This window comes from Hyla sarda, chromosome 4 (genome assembly GCF_029499605.1).
Source record: "Hyla sarda isolate aHylSar1 chromosome 4, aHylSar1.hap1, whole genome shotgun sequence".
Taxonomy (NCBI): Eukaryota; Metazoa; Chordata; class Amphibia; order Anura; family Hylidae; genus Hyla; species Hyla sarda.
In genome coordinates, this window is record NC_079192.1 from 68,639,934 (window position 1) to 68,654,684 (window position 14,751).

Sequence of the window (14,751 nt, forward strand, 5' to 3'; positions counted from 1 at the left end):
AGTTGCTTGTAAAGTCGATCTCACAAAAGCCAGATCTGATACTGATCATAGAAAGCACGCTTTTTAAAAAAAAACATATCATCACGTTTCCCCACCGGTGGCTATCCCCAGTGGACTCCTAAGCCAGGGATATTGGTTTCCAGTCCCATCTGGGGTGCTTGCTTTTCTTCACTCTTTAAGGTAACCAAGGGTGTGTTTTAGTTTTGTTAAATGTGTTCCACTGTCTTCTCTAATAATTCATGTCCAAGTTGCTTGTAAAGTCGATCTCGCAAAAACCAGATCTGATACTGATCATAGAAAGCACGCTTTTTAAAATAACATATCATCACGTTTCCCCACTGGTGGCTAGCCCCAGTGGACTCCTAAGCCAGGGATAGTGGGTTCCAGTCCCATCTGGGGTGCTTGCTTTTCTTCCCTCTTTAAGGTAACAAAGGGTGTGTTTTAGTTTCATTAAATGTGTTCCACTGTCTTCTCTAATAATTCATGTCCAAGTTGCTTGTAAAGTCGATCTCGCAAAAACCAGATCTGATACTGATCATAGAAAGCACGCTTTTTAAAATAACATATCATCACGTTTCCCCACAGGTGGCTAGCCCTAGTGGACTCCTAAGCCAGGGATAGTGGGTTCCAGTCCCATCTGGGGTGCTTGCTTTTCTTCCCTCTTTAAGGTAACAAAGGGTGTGTTTTAGTTTCATTAAATGTGTTCCACTGTCTTCTCTAATAATTCATGTCCAAGTTGCTTGTAAAGTCGATCTCGCAAAAGCCAGATCTGATACTGATCATAGAAAGCACCCTTGTAAAGCAGGCTTGTGAAGCACATGCAAAGCTCTAGTGGTGCAATCGGTCAGCGCGTGGTACTTATATAGCAGTAACTGTTGAGCAATGCCGAGGTTGTGAGTTCGAGCCTCATCTGGAGCATTCTTTTCTAACCTTTATTGTTATATAAAAACTGCAGTAGGGCAGCAAAGTCTTTTACCCGTTTTCCATGTATTGTAAGCAAATTATCAAAACGACACAACAAAAGAAGTTCTCGCTCTCGTCCTAAGAAAGCAGGCACGTTATTAAGATTGTTTTCCCGATTGGAAAACAAACGGTAAAAGACCGGCCTTGATAACTTTTTAACATGAGAATATTTGATTGTAAACTAACTATCATCATACTGCATACATCCAGCCCCAATGGCCTAATGGATAAGGCACTGGCCTCCTAAGCCAGGGATTGTGGGTTCAAGTCCCATCTGGGGTGTATGCTTTCCTTCACTATACCAGGTATCCATCAATGAGTTTTAGTTCAAGATAAAATGTGATTGATTGGCTTCTCTAATGATTCTCTTCCTTGTGAAGTCAATCTTGCAAAATCTGGTACCATGCTTATCATGGAAACAATCCATCTGTAGCCATTCAATGCCTTCTGGCTGCTGTTGGAATGAGACAACAAAGGAAAGCCTCGCTCTTGACAAAAGCAAGCAAGCACACGATTAAGATTGTTTTCCGCATCTAAAGGTATACAGCAAAAGACCATCCTTGATTACTCAATCACAATAGAAATTTTGCTTTTTAAAAAAACATATCATCATGTTTCCCCACAGGTGGCTAGCCCCAGTGGACTCCTAAGCCAGGAATAGTGGGTTCCAGTCCCATCTGGGGTGCTTGCTTTTCTTCCCTCTTTAAGGTTACCAAGGGTGTGTTTTAGTTCTGTTAAATGTGTTCCACTGTCTTCTCTAATAATTCATGTCCAAGTTGCTTGTAAAGTCGATCTCGCAAAAGCCAGATCTGATACTGATCATAGAAAGCACGCTTTTTAAAAAAAAACATATCATCACGTTTCCCCACCGGTGGCTATCCCCAGTGGACTCCTAAGCCAGGGATAGTGGGTTCCAGTCCCATCTGGGGTGCTTGCTTTTCTTCACTCTTTAAGGTAACCAAGGGTGTGTTTTAGTTTTGTTAAATGTGTTCCACTGTCTTCTCTAATAATTCATGTCCAAGTTGCTTGTAAAGTCGATCTCGCAAAAACCAGATCTGATACTGATCATAGAAAGCACGCTTTTTAAAATAACATATCATCACGTTTCCCCACAGGTGGCTAGCCCCAGTGGACTCCTAAGCCAGGGATAGTGGGTTCCAGTCCCATCTGGGGTGCTTGCTTTTCTTCCCTCTTTAAGGTAACAAAGGGTGTGTTTTAGTTTCATTAAATGTGTTCCACTGTCTTCTCTAATAATTCATGTCCAAGTTGCTTGTAAAGTCGATCTCGCAAAAGCCAGATCTGATACTGATCATAGAAAGCACCCTTGTAAAGCAGGCTTGTGAAGCACATGCAAAGCTCCAGTGGCGCAATCGGGCAGCGCGCGGTACTTATAAAGCAGTAACTGTTGAGCAATGCCGAGGTTGTGAATTCGAGCCTCACCTGGAGCATTCTTTTCTAACCTTTATTGTTATATAAAAACTGCAGTAGGGCAGCAAAGTCTTTTACCCGTTTTCCATGTATTGCAAGCAAATTATCAAAACGACACAACAAAAGAAGTTCTCGCTCTCGTCCTAAGAAAGCAGGCACGTTATTAAGATTGTTTTCCCGATTGGAAAACAAACGCTAAAAGACCAGCCTTGATAACTTTTTAACATGAGAATATTTGATTGTAAACTAACTATCATCATACTGCAAACATCCAGCCCCAGTGGCCTAATGGATAAGGCACTGGCCTCCTAAGCCAGGGATTGTGGGTTCGAGTCCCATCTGGGGTGTATGCTTTCCTTCTCTATACCAGGTATCCATCAATGAGTTTTAGTTCAAGATAAAATGTGATTGATTGGCTTCTCTAATGATTCTCTTCCTTGTGAATTCAATCTTGCAAAATCTGGTACCATGCTTATCATGGAAACAATCCATCTGTAGCCATTCAATGCCTTCTGGCTGCTGTTGGAATGAGACAACAAAGGAAAGCCTCGCTCTTGACGAAAGCAAGCAAGCACACGATTAAGATTGTTTTCCGCATCTAAAGGTAAACAGCAAAAGACCATCCTTGATTACTCAATCACAATAGAAATTTTGCTTTTTAAAAAAACATATCATCATGTTTCCCCACAGGTGGCTAGCCCCAGTGGACTCCTAAGCCAGGGATAGTGGGTTCCAGTCCCATCTGGGGTGCTTGCTTTTCTTCCCTCTTTAAGGTAACCAAGGGTGTGTTTTAGTTCTGTTAAATGTGTTCCACTGTCTTCTCTGATAATTCATGTCCAAGTTGCTTGTAAAGTCGATCTCGCAAAAGCCAGATCTGATACTGATCACAGAAAGCACGCTTTTTAAAAAAAACATATCATCACGTTTCCCCACAGGTGGCTAGCCCCAGTGGACTCCTAAGCCAGGGATAGTGGGTTCCAGTCCCATCTGGGGTGCTTGCTTTTCTTCACTCTTTAACCCCTTCATGACCCAGCCCATTTTCACCTTCATGACCTGGGCATTTTTTGAAAATCTGACCACTGTAACTTTAAACATTAATAACTCTGGGATGCTTTTACTTATCATTCTGATTCCGAGATTGTTTTTTCGTGACATATTCTACTTTATTTTATTGGTAAAATTTCACTGATATTTGTATCCTTTCTTGGTAAAAAATCTAAAAATTTCATGAAAATTTTGAAAATTTAGCATTTTTCTAACTTTGAAAGTCTCTGCTTGAAAGGAAAATGGATATTCCAAATAAATTACATATTGATTCACATATACAATATGTCTACTTTGTGTTTGCATCATAAAGTTGACAAGTTTTCACTTTTGAAAGACATCAGAGGGCTTCAAAGTTCCGCAGCAATTTTCCAATTTTTCTCAAGATTTTCAAAATCTTAATTTTTCAGGGCCCAGTTCAGGTTGGAAGTGGATTTTAAGGATCTTCATATTAGAAATACCCCATAAATGACCCCATTATAAAAACTGCACCCCCCAAAGTATTCAAAATGACATTCAGTAAGTGTTTTAACCCTTTAGGTGTTTCACAGGAATAGCAGCAAAGTGAAGGAGAAAATTCTAAATCTTCATTTTTTACACTCGCATTTTCTTGTAGACCCAATTTTTTAATTTTTACAAGGGGTAAAAGGAGAGAAATCACCCTAAAATTTGTAACCCAATTTCTCTCGAGTAAGGAAATACCTCATATGCGTATGTAAAGTGTTCGGCGGGCGCAGTAGAGGGCTCAGAAGGGAAGGAGCGACAAGGGGATTTTGGAGAGTGAGTTTTTCTGAAAGGGTTTTTGGGGGGCATGTCCCATTTAGGAAGCCCTTATGGTGCCAGAACAGTGGACCCCCCCACATGTGACCCCATTTTGGAAACTATACCCCTCATGGAATGTAATAAGGGGTGCAGTGAGCATTTACACCCCACTGGCGTTTGACAGATATTTGAAACGGTGGACTGTGCAAATCAAAAATTTTATTTTTCATTTTCACAGACCACTGTTCCAAAAATCTGTCATACACCAGTGGGGTGTAAATGCTCACTGCACCCCTTATTACATTCCGTGAGGGGTGTAGTTTCCAAAATGGGGTCACATATGGATATTTATTGTTTTGCGTTTGTCAGAACTGCTGTAACAATCAGCCACCCCTGTGCAAATCGCCTCAAATGTACATGGTGCACTCTCCCTTCTGGGCCTTGTTGTGCGCCCTCAGAGCACTTTGCACCCACATATGGGGTATCTCCGTACTCAGGAGAAATTGCGTTACAAATTTTGAGGGTCTTTTTTCCCTTTTACCTCTTGTGAAAATGAAAAGTATAGGGCAACACCAGCATGTCAGTGTAAAAAATTTATTTTTTTACACTAACATGCTGGTGTAGACCCCAACTTCACCTTTTCATAAGGGGTTAAAGAAGAAAAAGCCCCCCAAAATTTGTAAGGCAATTTCTCCCGAGTACGGCGATACCCCATATGTGTCCCAAAACTGTTGCCCTGAAATACGACAGGGCTCCAAAGTGAGAGAGCGCCATGCGCATTTGAGGCCTGAATTAGGGATTTGCATAGGGGTGGACATAGGGGTATTCTATGCCAGTGATTCCCAAACAGGGTGCCTCCAGCTGTTGCAAAACTCCCAGCATGCCTGGACAGTCAATGGCTGTCCGGCAATACTGGGAGTTATTATTTTGCAAAAGCTGGAGGCTCCGTTTTGGAAACAGTAGCGTACCAGACGTTTTTCATTTTTTGGGGGGAGGGGGGCTGTGTAGGGGTATGTGTATATGTAGTGTTTTTTACTTTTTATTTTAGGTTAGTGTCAGTGTAGTGTAGTGTTTTTAGGGTACAGTCACATGGGCAGAGGTTCACAGCAAGTTTGCCGCTGGAAGTTTGAGCTGCAGCGCAAAATTTGCGCCATCTCAAACTTGCAGCACTCACTGTAAACCTCCGCCCATGTGAGTGTACCCTGTACATTCACATTGGGGGGAGGGGGCAAACATCCAGCTGTTGCAAACTCCGAGCATGCCCTTTGGCTGTCCGTGCATGCTGGGAGTTGTAGTTTTGCAACAGCTGGAGGAACACTGGTTTGGAAACACTAAGTTAAGTAATAAACTTTCAAGTGTTTTGCAACCAAACTTAGTGTTTCCAAACCAGTGTGCCTCCAGCTGTTGCAAAACTACAACTCCCAGCATGCATGGTCTGTCAGTGCATGCTGGGAGTTATAGTTTTGCAACAATTGCAACAGCTGGAGGCACTGAGGTAGGAAACGGACAATGTTTCCCAACTAGTGTGCCTCCAGATGTTGCAAAACTACAACTCCCAGCATGCCCAGACTGCCAAGGCATGCTGGAAGTTGTAGTTCGGCAATATCTGAAGGATCAGATGTTGCTGAACTACAACTTCCAGCATGCCTGGGCAGTCTGGGCATGCTGGGAGTTGTAGTTTTGCAACATCTGGAGGTCCACAGTTTGGAGACCACTGTATAATGGTCTCCAATCTGTGCTCTTCCAGATGTTAGAGAACTACAACTCCCAGCATGCCTGGACAGACTGAGCATGCTGAGATTTGTAGTTTTGCAACATCTGGAAGAGCACAGATTGGAGACCATTATACAGTGGTCTCCAAACTGTGGACCTCCAGATGTTACAAAACTACAACTCCCAGCATGCCCAGAAAGCCAAAGGCTGTCTGGGCATGCTGGGAGTTGCAGTTTTGAAACTCTCAGAGGCAGCAGTGAGATCGCTTTACGGCGATCTCACTGCTGCCAATGAAGATGCTGCACTGCTGCCGGAAACTCACCTCCGAGACGCAGCGCAGCTAGGACCGCATGGAGGACGTCGGGACCGCACGGAGGACGCCGGGACCGCTCGGGACACCGCTCCGACGGGTAAGTGACGCCGGGGGACGGGTCAGGGGCACTAAGCAGAGCGGTGTGTGTCCCGATCCCCGTGATCGGAACTCACACACCGCGCTGCTAAGTATTTTCATAGCGAAACGCTGCTATCAGCTAGTCAGATTTGACCAGCTGATAGCAGCGATCGCTGGGGGGGGGGGTGGGGGACGAAACCCCCCGTGGTCGCACGGTAAGATGGCTGGCTATCAGTGATAGCCACCATCTTTCCGGGCGCTGCGGGGTGCCGCGAGTAGCGGCAGTAATATCCATGACGTACCTGTATGTCATGGGTCGGGAACACCTTGCCACCCATGACGTACAGGTATGTCATAGGTCGGGAAGGGGTTAAGGTAACCAAGGGTGTGTTTTAGTTTTGTTAAATGTGTTCCACTGTCTTCTCTAATAATTCATGTCCAAGTTGCTTGTAAAGTCGATCTCGCAAAAACCAGATCTGATACTGATCATAGAAAGCACGCTTTTTAAAATAACATATCATCACGTTTCCCCACAGGTGGCTAGCCCCAGTGGACTCCTAAGCCAGGGATAGTGGGTTCCAGTCCCATCTGGGGTGCTTGCTTTTCTTCCCTCTTTAAGGTAACAAAGGGTGTGTTTTAGTTTCATTAAATGTGTTCCACTGTCTTCTCTAATAATTCATGCCCAAGTTGCTTGTAAAGTCGATCTCGCAAAAGCCAGATCTGATACTGATCATAGAAAGCACCCTTGTAAAGCAGGCTTGTAAAGCAGGCTTGTGAAGCACGTGCAAAGCTCCAGTGGCGCAATCGGTCAGCGCGCGGTACTTATAAAGCAGTAACTGTTGAGCAATGCCGAGGTTGTGAGTTCGAGCCTCACCTGGAGCATTCTTTTCTAACCTTTATTGTTATATAAAAACTGCAGTAGGGCAGCAAAGTCTTTTACCCGTTTTCCATGTATTGCAAGCAAATTATCAAAACGACACAACAAAAGAAGTTCTCGCTCTCGTCCTAAGAAAGCAGGCACGTTATTAAGATTGTTTTCCCGATTGGAAAACAAACGCTAAAAGACCAGCCTTGATAACTTTTTAACATGAGAATATTTGATTGTAAACTAACTATCATCATACTGCAAACATCCAGCCCCAGTGGCCTAATGGATAAGGCACTGGCCTCCTAAGCCAGGGATTGTGGGTTCGAGTCCCATCTGGGGTGTATGCTTTCCTTCTCTATACCAGGTATCCATCAATGAGTTTTAGTTCAAGATAAAATGTGATTGATTGGCTTCTCTAATGATTCTCTTCCTTGTGAATTCAATCTTGCAAAATCTGGTACCATGCTTATCATGGAAACAATCCATCTGTAGCCATTCAATGCCTTCTGGCTGCTGTTGGAATGAGACAACAAAGGAAAGCCTCGCTCTTGACGAAAGCAAGCAAGCACACGATTAAGATTGTTTTCCGCATCTAAAGGTAAACAGCAAAAGACCATCCTTGATTACTCAATCACAATAGAAATTTTGCTTTTTAAAAAAACATATCATCATGTTTCCCCACAGGTGGCTAGCCCCAGTGGACTCCTAAGCCAGGGATAGTGGGTTCCAGTCCCATCTGGGGTGCTTGCTTTTCTTCCCTCTTTAAGGTAACCAAGGGTGTGTTTTAGTTCTGTTAAATGTGTTCCACTGTCTTCTCTAATAATTCATGTCCAAGTTGCTTGTAAAGTCGATCTCGCAAAAGCCAGATCTGATACTGATCACAGAAAGCATGCTTTTTAAAAAAAACATATCATCACGTTTCCCCACAGGTGGCTAGCCCCAGTGGACTCCTAAGCCAGAGATAGTGGGTTCCAGTCCCATCTGGGATGCTTGCTTTTCTTCCCTCTTTAAGGTAACCAAGGGTGTGTTTTAGTTTCGTTAAATGTGTTCCACTGTCTTCTCTAATAATTCATGTCCAAGTTGCTTGTAAAGTCGATCTCGCAAAAACCAGATCTGATACTGATCATAGAAAGCACGCTTTTTAAAATAACATATCATCACGTTTCCCCACAGGTGGCTAGCCCTAGTGGACTCCTAAGCCAGGGATAGTGGGTTCCAGTCCCATCTGGGGTGCTTGCTTTTCTTCCCTCTTTAAGGTAACAAAGGGTGTGTTTTAGTTTCATTAAATGTGTTCCACTGTCTTCTCTAATAATTCATGTCCAAGTTGCTTGTAAAGTCGATCTCGCAAAAGCCAGATCTGATACTGATCATAGAAAGCACCCTTGTAAAGCAGGCTTGTGAAGCACATGCAAAGCTCTAGTGGCGCAATCGGTCAGCGCGTGGTACTTATATAGCAGTAACTGTTGAGCAATGCCGAGGTTGTGAGTTCGAGCCTCACCTGGAGCATTCTTTTCTAACCTTTATTGTTATATAAAAACTGCAATAGGGCAGCAAAGTCTTTTACCTGTTTTCCATGTATTGAAAGCAAATTATCAAAACGACACAACAAAAGAAGTTCTCGCTCTCGTCCTAAGAAAGCAGGCACGTTATTAAGATTGTTTTCCCGATTGGAAAACAAACGCTAAAAGACCAGCCTTGATAACTTTTTAACATGAGAATATTTGATTGTAAACTAACTATCATCATACTGCAAACATCCAGCCCCAGTGGCCTAATGGATAAGGCACTGGCCTCCTAAGCCAGGGATTGTGGGTTCGAGTCCCATCTGGGGTGTATGCTTTCCTTCTCTATACCAGGTATCCATCAATGAGTTTTAGTTCAAGATAAAATGTGATTGATTGGCTTCTCTAATGATTCTCTTCCTTGTGAATTCAATCTTGCAAAATCTGGTACCATGCTTATCATGGAAACAATCCATCTGTAGCCATTCAATGCCTTCTGGCTGCTGTTGGAATGAGACAACAAAGGAAAGCCTCGCTCTTGACGAAAGCAAGCAAGCACACGATTAAGATTGTTTTCCGCATCTAAAGGTAAACAGCAAAAGACCATCCTTGATTACTCAATCACAATAGAAATTTTGCTTTTTAAAAAAACATATCATCATGTTTCCCCACAGGTGGCTAGCCCCAGTGGACTCCTAAGCCAGGGATAGTGGGTTCCAGTCCCATCTGGGGTGCTTGCTTTTCTTCCCTCTTTAAGGTAACCAAGGGTGTGTTTTAGTTCTGTTAAATGTGTTCCACTGTCTTCTCTAATAATTCATGTCCAAGTTGCTTGTAAAGTCGATCTCGCAAAAGCCAGATCTGATACTGATCACAGAAAGCATGCTTTTTAAAAAAAACATATCATCACGTTTCCCCACAGGTGGCTAGCCCCAGTGGACTCCTAAGCCAGAGATAGTGGGTTCCAGTCCCATCTGGGATGCTTGCTTTTCTTCCCTCTTTAAGGTAACCAAGGGTGTGTTTTAGTTTCGTTAAATGTGTTCCACTGTCTTCTCTAATAATTCATGTCCAAGTTGCTTGTAAAGTCGATCTCGCAAAAACCAGATCTGATACTGATCATAGAAAGCACGCTTTTTAAAATAACATATCATCATGTTTCCCCACAGGTGGCTAGCCCCAGTGGACTCCTAAGCCAGGAATAGTGGGTTCCAGTCCCATCTGGGGTGCTTGCTTTTCTTCCCTCTTTAAGGTAACCAAGGGTGTGTTTTAGTTCTGTTAAATGTGTTCCACTGTCTTCTCTAATAATTCATGTCCAAGTTGCTTGTAAAGTCGATCTCGCAAAAGCCAGATCTGATACTGATCATAGAAAGCACGCTTTTTAAAAAAAAACATATCATCACGTTTCCCCACCGGTGGCTATCCCCAGTGGACTCCTAAGCCAGGAATAGTGGGTTCCAGTCCCATCTGGGGTGCTTGCTTTTCTTCCCTCTTTAAGGTAACCAAGGGTGTGTTTTAGTTCTGTTAAATGTGTTCCACTGTCTTCTCTAATAATTCATGTCCAAGTTGCTTGTAAAGTCGATCTCGCAAAAGCCAGATCTGATACTGATCATAGAAAGCACGCTTTTTAAAAAAAAACATATCATCACGTTTCCCCACCGGTGGCTATCCCCAGTGGACTCCTAAGCCAGGGATAGTGGGTTCCAGTCCCATCTGGGGTGCTTGCTTTTCTTCACTCTTTAAGGTAACCAAGGGTGTGTTTTAGTTTTGTTAAATGTGTTCCACTGTCTTCTCTAATAATTCATGTCCAAGTTGCTTGTAAAGTCGATCTCGCAAAAACCAGATCTGATACTGATCATAGAAAGCACGCTTTTTAAAATAACATATCATCACGTTTCCCCACAGGTGGCTAGCCCCAGTGGACTCCTAAGCCAGGGATAGTGGGTTCCAGTCCCATCTGGGGTGCTTGCTTTTCTTCCCTCTTTAAGGTAACAAAGGGTGTGTTTTAGTTTCATTAAATGTGTTCCACTGTCTTCTCTAATAATTCATGTCCAAGTTGCTTGTAAAGTCGATCTCGCAAAAGCCAGATCTGATACTGATCATAGAAAGCACCCTTGTAAAGCAGGCTTGTGAAGCACATGCAAAGCTCCAGTGGCGCAATCGGTCAGCGCGCAGTACTTATAAAGCAGTAACTGTTGAGCAATGCCGAGGTTGTGAGTTCGAGCCTCACCTGGAGCATTCTTTTCTAACCTTTATTGTTATATAAAAATTGCAGTAGGGCAGCAAAGTCTTTTACCCGTTTTCCATGTATTGCAAGCAAATTATCAAAACGACACAACAAAAGAAGTTCTCGCTCTCGTCCTAAGAAAGCAGGCACGATATTAAGATTGTTTTCCCGATTGGAAAACAAACGCTAAAAGACCAGCCTTGATAACTTTTTAACATGAGAATATTTGATTGTAAACTAACTATCATCATACTGCAAACATCCAGCCCCAGTGGCCTAATGGATAAGGCACTGGCCTCCTAAGCCAGGGATTGTGGGTTCGAGTCCCATCTGGGGTGTATGCTTTCCTTCTCTATACCAGGTATCCATCAATGAGTTTTAGTTCAAGATAAAATGTGATTGATTGGCTTCTCTAATGATTCTCTTCCTTGTGAATTCAATCTTGCAAAATCTGGTACCATGCTTATCATGGAAACAATCCATCTGTAGCCATTCAATGCCTTCTGGCTGCTGTTGGAATGAGACAACAAAGGAAAGCCTCGCTCTTGACGAAAGCAAGCAAGCACACGATTAAGATTGTTTTCCGCATCTAAAGGTAAACAGCAAAAGACCATCCTTGATTACTCAATCACAATAGAAATTTTGCTTTTTAAAAAAACATATCATCATGTTTCCCCACAGGTGGCTAGCCCCAGTGGACTCCTAAGCCAGGGATAGTGGGTTCCAGTCCCATCTGGGGTGCTTGCTTTTCTTCCCTCTTTAAGGTAACCAAGGGTGTGTTTTAGTTCTGTTAAATGTGTTCCACTGTCTTCTCTAATAATTCATGTCCAAGTTGCTTGTAAAGTCGATCTCGCAAAAGCCAGATCTGATACTGATCACAGAAAGCATGCTTTTTAAAAAAAACATATCATCACGTTTCCCCACAGGTGGCTAGCCCCAGTGGACTCCTAAGCCAGAGATAGTGGGTTCCAGTCCCATCTGGGATGCTTGCTTTTCTTCCCTCTTTAAGGTAACCAAGGGTGTGTTTTAGTTTCGTTAAATGTGTTCCACTGTCTTCTCTAATAATTCATGTCCAAGTTGCTTGTAAAGTCGATCTCGCAAAAACCAGATCTGATACTGATCATAGAAAGCACGCTTTTTAAAATAACATATCATCATGTTTCCCCACAGGTGGCTAGCCCCAGTGGACTCCTAAGCCAGGAATAGTGGGTTCCAGTCCCATCTGGGGTGCTTGCTTTTCTTCCCTCTTTAAGGTAACCAAGGGTGTGTTTTAGTTCTGTTAAATGTGTTCCACTGTCTTCTCTAATAATTCATGTCCAAGTTGCTTGTAAAGTCGATCTCGCAAAAGCCAGATCTGATACTGATCATAGAAAGCACGCTTTTTAAAAAAAAACATATCATCACGTTTCCCCACCGGTGGCTATCCCCAGTGGACTCCTAAGCCAGGAATAGTGGGTTCCAGTCCCATCTGGGGTGCTTGCTTTTCTTCCCTCTTTAAGGTAACCAAGGGTGTGTTTTAGTTCTGTTAAATGTGTTCCACTGTCTTCTCTAATAATTCATGTCCAAGTTGCTTGTAAAGTCGATCTCGCAAAAGCCAGATCTGATACTGATCATAGAAAGCACGCTTTTTAAAAAAAAACATATCATCACGTTTCCCCACCGGTGGCTATCCCCAGTGGACTCCTAAGCCAGGGATAGTGGGTTCCAGTCCCATCTGGGGTGCTTGCTTTTCTTCACTCTTTAAGGTAACCAAGGGTGTGTTTTAGTTTTGTTAAATGTGTTCCACTGTCTTCTCTAATAATTCATGTCCAAGTTGCTTGTAAAGTCGATCTCGCAAAAACCAGATCTGATACTGATCATAGAAAGCACGCTTTTTAAAATAACATATCATCACGTTTCCCCACAGGTGGCTAGCCCCAGTGGACTCCTAAGCCAGGGATAGTGGGTTCCAGTCCCATCTGGGGTGCTTGCTTTTCTTCCCTCTTTAAGGTAACAAAGGGTGTGTTTTAGTTTCATTAAATGTGTTCCACTGTCTTCTCTAATAATTCATGTCCAAGTTGCTTGTAAAGTCGATCTCGCAAAAGCCAGATCTGATACTGATCATAGAAAGCACCCTTGTAAAGCAGGCTTGTGAAGCACATGCAAAGCTCCAGTGGCGCAATCGGTCAGCGCGCAGTACTTATAAAGCAGTAACTGTTGAGCAATGCCGAGGTTGTGAGTTCGAGCCTCACCTGGAGCATTCTTTTCTAACCTTTATTGTTATATAAAAATTGCAGTAGGGCAGCAAAGTCTTTTACCCGTTTTCCATGTATTGCAAGCAAATTATCAAAACGACACAACAAAAGAAGTTCTCGCTCTCGTCCTAAGAAAGCAGGCACGATATTAAGATTGTTTTCCCGATTGGAAAACAAACGCTAAAAGACCAGCCTTGATAACTTTTTAACATGAGAATATTTGATTGTAAACTAACTATCATCATACTGCAAACATCCAGCCCCAGTGGCCTAATGGATAAGGCACTGGCCTCCTAAGCCAGGGATTGTGGGTTCGAGTCCCATCTGGGGTGTATGCTTTCCTTCTCTATACCAGGTATCCATCAATGAGTTTTAGTTCAAGATAAAATGTGATTGATTGGCTTCTCTAATGATTCTCTTCCTTGTGAATTCAATCTTGCAAAATCTGGTACCATGCTTATCATGGAAACAATCCATCTGTAGCCATTCAATGCCTTCTGGCTGCTGTTGGAATGAGACAACAAAGGAAAGCCTCGCTCTTGACAAAAGCAAGCAAGCACACGATTAAGATTGTTTTCCGCATCTAAAGGTATACAGCAAAAGACCATCCTTGATTACTCAATCACAATAGAAATTTTGCTTTTTTAAAAAACATATCATCATGTTTCCCCACAGGTGGCTAGCCCCAGTGGACTCCTAAGCCAGGAATAGTGGGTTCCAGTCCCATCTGGGGTGCTTGCTTTTCTTCCCTCTTTAAGGTAACCAAGGGTGTGTTTTAGTTCTGTTAAATGTGTTCCACTGTCTTCTCTAATAATTCATGTCCAAGTTGCTTGTAAAGTCGATCTCGCAAAAGCCAGATCTGATACTGATCATAGAAAGCACGCTTTTTAAAAAAAAACATATCATCACGTTTCCCCACCGGTGGCTATCCCCAGTGGACTCCTAAGCCAGGGATAGTGGGTTCCAGTCCCATCTGGGGTGCTTGCTTTTCTTCACTCTTTAAGGTAACCAAGGGTGTGTTTTAGTTTTGTTAAATGTGTTCCACTGTCTTCTCTAATAATTCATGTCCAAGTTGCTTGTAAAGTCAATCTCGCAAAAACCAGATCTGATACTGATCATAGAAAGCACGCTTTTTAAAATAACATATCATCACGTTTCCCCACAGGTGGCTAGCCCCAGTGGACTCCTAAGCCAGGGATAGTGGGTTCCAGTCCCATCTGGGGTGCTTGCTTTTCTTCCCTCTTTAAGGTAACAAAGGGTGTGTTTTAGTTTCATTAAATGTGTTCCACTGTCTTCTCTAATAATTCATGTCCAAGTTGCTTGTAAAGTCGATCTCACAAAAGCCAGATCTGATACTGATCATAGAAAGCACCCTTGTAAAGCAGGCTTGTGAAGCACATGCAAAGCTCCAGTGGCGCAATCGGTCAGCGCGCGGTACTTATAAAGCAGTAACTGTTGAGCAATGCCGAGGTTGTGAGTTCGAGCCTCACCTGGAGCATTCTTTTCTAACCTTTATTGTTATATAAAAACTGCAGTAGGGCAGCAAAGTCTTTTACCCGTTTTCCATGTATTGCAAGCAAATTATCAAAACGACACAACAAAAGAAGTTCTCGCTCTCGTCCTAA

At 43.0% G+C, this 14,751-nt stretch overlaps 13 non-coding genes across 13 annotated transcripts; all 13 read left to right on the plus strand.

The window, feature by feature from the left end:
* Window positions 1-825: 825 nt before the first annotated feature.
* TRNAI-UAU (transfer RNA isoleucine (anticodon UAU)) lies at window positions 826-918 on the plus strand. Its single transcript is given in 2 exon segments — window positions 826-863; window positions 883-918. It is a non-coding gene; the product is annotated as a tRNA-Ile (tRNA).
* A 254-nt stretch (window positions 919-1,172) lies between these two features.
* Window positions 1,173-1,245, plus strand: TRNAR-CCU (transfer RNA arginine (anticodon CCU)). The gene has a single exon. It is a non-coding gene; the product is annotated as a tRNA-Arg (tRNA).
* Window positions 1,246-2,318: 1,073 nt separating this feature from the next.
* TRNAI-UAU (transfer RNA isoleucine (anticodon UAU)) lies at window positions 2,319-2,411 on the plus strand. Its single transcript is given in 2 exon segments — window positions 2,319-2,356; window positions 2,376-2,411. It is a non-coding gene; the product is annotated as a tRNA-Ile (tRNA).
* Window positions 2,412-2,665: 254 nt separating this feature from the next.
* Window positions 2,666-2,738, plus strand: TRNAR-CCU (transfer RNA arginine (anticodon CCU)). Its single transcript has one exon. It is a non-coding gene; the product is annotated as a tRNA-Arg (tRNA).
* Window positions 2,739-7,090: 4,352 nt separating this feature from the next.
* Window positions 7,091-7,183, plus strand: TRNAI-UAU (transfer RNA isoleucine (anticodon UAU)). The gene is given in 2 exon segments: window positions 7,091-7,128; window positions 7,148-7,183. It is a non-coding gene; the product is annotated as a tRNA-Ile (tRNA).
* Window positions 7,184-7,437: 254 nt separating this feature from the next.
* TRNAR-CCU (transfer RNA arginine (anticodon CCU)) lies at window positions 7,438-7,510 on the plus strand. The gene has a single exon. It is a non-coding gene; the product is annotated as a tRNA-Arg (tRNA).
* A 1,072-nt stretch (window positions 7,511-8,582) lies between these two features.
* On the plus strand, window positions 8,583-8,675 carry TRNAI-UAU (transfer RNA isoleucine (anticodon UAU)). The gene is given in 2 exon segments: window positions 8,583-8,620; window positions 8,640-8,675. It is a non-coding gene; the product is annotated as a tRNA-Ile (tRNA).
* Window positions 8,676-8,929: 254 nt separating this feature from the next.
* Window positions 8,930-9,002, plus strand: TRNAR-CCU (transfer RNA arginine (anticodon CCU)). The gene has a single exon. It is a non-coding gene; the product is annotated as a tRNA-Arg (tRNA).
* A 1,808-nt stretch (window positions 9,003-10,810) lies between these two features.
* Window positions 10,811-10,903, plus strand: TRNAI-UAU (transfer RNA isoleucine (anticodon UAU)). The gene is given in 2 exon segments: window positions 10,811-10,848; window positions 10,868-10,903. It is a non-coding gene; the product is annotated as a tRNA-Ile (tRNA).
* A 254-nt stretch (window positions 10,904-11,157) lies between these two features.
* Window positions 11,158-11,230, plus strand: TRNAR-CCU (transfer RNA arginine (anticodon CCU)). Its single transcript has one exon. It is a non-coding gene; the product is annotated as a tRNA-Arg (tRNA).
* Window positions 11,231-13,038: 1,808 nt separating this feature from the next.
* TRNAI-UAU (transfer RNA isoleucine (anticodon UAU)) lies at window positions 13,039-13,131 on the plus strand. The gene is given in 2 exon segments: window positions 13,039-13,076; window positions 13,096-13,131. It is a non-coding gene; the product is annotated as a tRNA-Ile (tRNA).
* Window positions 13,132-13,385: 254 nt separating this feature from the next.
* TRNAR-CCU (transfer RNA arginine (anticodon CCU)) lies at window positions 13,386-13,458 on the plus strand. The gene has a single exon. It is a non-coding gene; the product is annotated as a tRNA-Arg (tRNA).
* Window positions 13,459-14,531: 1,073 nt separating this feature from the next.
* On the plus strand, window positions 14,532-14,624 carry TRNAI-UAU (transfer RNA isoleucine (anticodon UAU)). Its single transcript is given in 2 exon segments — window positions 14,532-14,569; window positions 14,589-14,624. It is a non-coding gene; the product is annotated as a tRNA-Ile (tRNA).
* The last annotated feature ends 127 nt before the right edge of the window (window positions 14,625-14,751 follow it).